The sequence below is a fragment of the Passer domesticus genome, chromosome 12 (genome assembly GCF_036417665.1).
Source record: "Passer domesticus isolate bPasDom1 chromosome 12, bPasDom1.hap1, whole genome shotgun sequence".
Lineage (NCBI taxonomy): Eukaryota > Metazoa > Chordata > Aves > Passeriformes > Passeridae > Passer > Passer domesticus.
In genome coordinates this window covers 20,711,557-20,716,272 of record NC_087485.1, presented here as the reverse complement: position 1 = coordinate 20,716,272, position 4,716 = coordinate 20,711,557, and the positions used below count along the sequence as shown (strand labels likewise).

At 45.4% G+C, this 4,716-nt stretch overlaps 1 long non-coding RNA gene across 1 annotated transcript; it reads left to right on the top strand.

Annotated features, from left to right (window-relative positions):
- The first annotated feature begins 246 nt into the window (after positions 1–246).
- Positions 247–2,383, top strand: LOC135279418 (uncharacterized). The gene is made up of 3 exons (XR_010346658.1): positions 247–343; positions 425–525; positions 2,266–2,383. It is a non-coding gene; the product is annotated as an uncharacterized LOC135279418 (long non-coding RNA).
- The last annotated feature ends 2,333 nt before the right edge of the window (positions 2,384–4,716 follow it).

Below are 4,716 nucleotides of genomic sequence, written 5' to 3'. Positions count from 1 at the left end.
AGTGACACCTCTCCCTGACACACCCTGAGTGACACACCCTTCAGTGACACACCCTTCAGTGTCACACCCAGCAGTGACACACCCTCAGTGAAACCTCTCTGTGACACACCCATCAGTGACACACTCTGAGTGACACACCCATTAGTGACACACCCTCAGTGACACACCCCTCAGTAATGTCCCTCCGTGACACACCCTCCGTGATGTCCCTCAGTGACACACCCTCAGTGACATGCCCTCTGTGATGTCCCTCAGTGCCTGCTGCATGCTCAGGGCTGGGCTTGGGTCACGGCTCATCAGGACACAGCACAGGCTGCTTGGTGACAATGTTTGCCCTGCTCAGGTCCCTGTCACCTCTTGTGCTTTCTCAGGACTTTAGGGCAGGCTGGGGCGCAGGACGAAAAGGTTTTCTGTTCTTTCACAGCACATTTTGGCAGAGTCTTGGTAAAACTGGCTGAGCTGGAGCTGCACAGTTCCCATGGCACACGGTGTCCCTGCCAGGCCAAGCTGCCCAAGCACCTACAGGTCTGTTCAGCTTTCCCCACACAACAGCACCTCCCCTATCAACAAAACACAATATCTCAGAGGACAACCAAAACAAAACAGTTCTCCACTAATGACCTCTGAGCTTTGGTTTTGGCTCTGCCTTGCCAGAGATCATGGAATCGTGGAGTGGTTTGTCTTGGAAAGGATCTCAAAGACCTTCTCATTCCCCACCCCTTCCATGGGCAGGGACACCTTCCACTGTTCCAGGCTGCCCCAAGCCTTGGGCACTGCCAGGGATCCAGGGCAGCCACAGCTTCTCTGCCCACGCTCCCAGGGTGGGATATTATTCTTCATTATATCTAATCCAATATAATATTCTTCATAATATCTAATCCAAACCTATAGCTGCACTCCTTCAGCTGTGATGGAGTTACCTTGTCTTAGGAAACAAGACGGTGTCCTGCCAAAGCTTGGCATGCAGGAAGAAAATATTCTCCCCCTCTTTTTCTGTCTGAAAGTGTTTGAATAATGTTTCTGTCCTGGGATGGATATGTGTGGTACCTGGCTTTCTGAAAGCTACAACATATTTTGGAATTAGTTGTTTTCATTGTGGTTTTCTTCTGACTAATTTATTCTTTGGGTTTGCTGTTGGTTTTGCTTATTAAAATGAGGTTTGATAGCAATTGTGCTCATTTTAATGAGTTAATTCTTATTATAGAAGACAGGCAGGAGTTTTGGCTGTGAAGCAGAAATACTATGACCTGTCAGGTACAGAATTCCACTTCTCTAAAAACTTTTCCTTCCCTACTGCTAATTCATCACAGATAAACCTAGCTGATAATGCACTTTGATACTGTAAAAATAGACATTGTCTTCCTTCAGCTTCTGAGGAGAAAAACCTCAATAACTAACCCATCAGAAAACCTCAAAAAGTAAGCCAGGTTTGCAAGACACAGGAATATGTTTACAAGTCTGTTATCAATAATTTAAGCCTCACTTGTCAGAACAGAAGATGGATCTATATAAGCTGCTGTGCATTTTCCTTATGTATTTGCTAATCCACCGCCAGCCTGCCAAACAGATTTAAAAGATATTTCCATTTCTGAAGGAAAGTTGCCTCCAACTTTCAAGGTCCATAGATTTTGTGAGCGTGTCAGTGTTAACTTCTGCTGAATAGCACACTGACAGGGAGCCTGGAGTGTGCATTGTTTCTCGATGGCTGCAGTCGACTCTGCTGTTGTTTTCCTGATGCCTGGAAGCACCTGGGAGCAGACAGAAGTGGATCTGTGGCAGCAAGAGCTCTCCCTGTACTTTTCAATCTGACTCTGGAGAATGCTCCCAGAAAAAGTTCTCTGCAGGTTGCTTTTGAGCTCTGCATCTTTTTTGAGCAGATTCCAATGAAGTCACTTTGTTAAGGAAACTTCAAGGGATGTGTTGTGGCTGCTCTGTACACAGCAATAAGGAGTCAGGGGTGATGTGTCTGTCAGAGTCACGGGAACAGCACAGGTTCTGCTCACTCAGCTCTGCAGGATGCATGGCCATGTAGGAATGAGGGGGACATTGCAGAAGGTGTGATTTTAGGCATTATTTTCAATAAATCTGCAAATTAAATTCCTGCTCCCCGATGTGTACTGATGTCTGATCCAAGGGGACTGCATGGCTGGAAACTACCACAGCTCATTTCTGCAGTGCCCAGTGCTGTCCCCAACAGATCTATTTCTGCTTTAAAGTCAATAAAAATGGATTTCAACCCTTATTTTTTCTCTTCTATTGCTACAGGAGAGAGAAATCCTTCATATGGCAAGCTCAGAAGATGTTACCATCATCACTAATGAAGACATGGCACATTCCTGGTACATCCTCTCCTTATTCACATCTAATGCAGCATTACCTCCCTGGCAGGGTGGGCAGGCCCTGGCACAGGGTACCCAGAGCAGCTGTGGCTGCCCCTGGATCCCTGGAAGTATCCAAGCCAGGCTGGACATTGGGGCGTGGAGCAGCTTGGGACAGTGGAAGGTGTCCCTGCCATCGCAGGGCATGAGACTGGATGGGCTTTGAGGTGCCAAACCATTCTGGGATTCTGTGATTTATGATTCTCTGTTAATTATGTAAAGAAGGAAAAAGTAGGTGGATCATAAAGCCATCCTTTGTTTCATGCACTTGAGCCAGTAATAGTTTAGCAGAGGGAGCTCTGAGAGAGCTCCAAGGATTAACTACAAAGGCAATTTCAGCTTCTCTCTGTTTCTGTCCCTTCAAGTGTGCTCTGTGTATTTCCAGGCTATAGAAACTATTCTGGTTTATCATCAAAGAGGCAAACAGACCACAAGCTCTCCCTTTTTTTTCTTTTTTTTTTTTTTTCCTCCCCTGACTGAATATTCTGCTTGTCCCGGACAAGGCTCCCAGGTAATCCAGGATTGGGATGAGCAGTGGTTCCTTACTGAGAAGCACCCAGCCTTTGCTCCAGTATCCAAGGGACCCAAGGGTAGGAGAAGCAAGGTGTGTTGTGCTGAGGGCAGAGCAAGGGGAACACTCCTTTTTCCAGGGAGCAGCCTGTGTCCCAGCCGGGTAGATCTCCTGTCATTTACAGATCTCTCTGCCCTAGCTTTGACCCTGTCTTTGAGCAGTTGCAGATGAACATTAATTGCCCAAATGACTCCAAGCTCAGAATATCAGCTGAATTGAAGCAGCCAGCCATCTGACAGAGAGATTTCCATCAATATTCCCAGTCCTTGGAGTGCAACAGAGCAGATCTACAATGTGATCCTGAGCTCACTCTGGCAGAGATGGGCCCACATCTCACGAGAAGACTGCACTCCAGCCAGGAGTTCTGTCCCAGCACAAGGATGCACATGCATATACAGCCCAACCTTGGGGAGGGTGCAGACAGTTGTCACATTTCCTTCTCCGTGGAAGGGGAAAACACCATAATGCTCCTTGCTTGCCTTTTAGAATAGAGCTAAAATTTCAAAGCAAAGGGTTTTTCCAGCCCAGGTTGGCATTTGTAATTTTAAAGGAAAGTCTTTTGCACGTCTAAATTTGATCAGTACATTAAAAGGTAAAAGAGAAGCATGAATTGATGAGTTGATGATTGTTCAATCATAGAATCACAGAATGACATGGCTTAGAGTGACCTTAAAGCTCACCTCATTCCACCCCTGCCATGGCAGAAACAGCTTCCACTGTCCCAGGCTGCTCCCAGCCCCAGTGTCCAACCTGGCCTTGGGCACTGCCAGGGATCCAGGAGCAGCCACAGCTGCTCTGAGCACCCTGTGCCAGGGCCTGCCCACCCTGCCAGGAAACAATTCCTAATTCCCAATATCCCATCTAAACTGATTCTCTGTCAGTGGGGATCCATTCCCCTTTATCTTGTCACACAGACTCCTTCAAAAAGACCCATCTCCATCTTCCTTGTGTGTCTTTTTAACCTTAAGGCTATTGGAGATCCCTTCTTTCAAACAAATAATGATGAAGAAAGCGGTCTAAAATGATATCAAATGATGGCTGACCATTGGAAATCAAGTGGCATGAACAAAAAAAACCCATGCACAGTCAGTCTGGTACCTACCTCAGAGCAATAACCTCAACAAAACTCTGATGCCCACCAAGACAGCAGAAAAAGCAAGCAGGGAAACGGATTTGGTAGAATTATTTTCTCTCTTTTCCCCCATACTTTTAAATATTTACATTTGCATTGCTTTTGAATTGCTCTGTGTTACTTTGGATCCAGCTAAACTGACTCCATTTCCTTTACGAATGAGGCAATATTCCCAGACTGTTTAATGTTCCTGAGGTGGATTTCTCCAGGATGTAACACACTTACTGGTGGTCTCAACTGAGCCTTCAGCATATCTGAATCATTTAAGGGTTCACCCTCATCTAGTTAAAAATCAGTGTTTGAATATCTATCAGTATGCAAAACACTCATTTGCTACCAGAGTTAGAGCTCCTTATTATACCAGGAAGAATTTAAGTTTTAATTAGCATTTCCTCTGGTGTACTAAACCCACTGAGACTACTAGACTTCTAAAATTTAATTAACTTGACAAAAGATCCTAATTGTTTTCATGCCACTAGTCCTTAGTGGGACTAAAAATAATACCCTTCAAATTAAGTGTCTGCAACCCACCTTCCTTTTGGATGTCCTACATACATCAAATTGGTTGGCCTACATATAATTATAGTTGGTGGGAAGCCTTGCCCACTCTGGAATCAAGATTGCTTGCTCAAAAA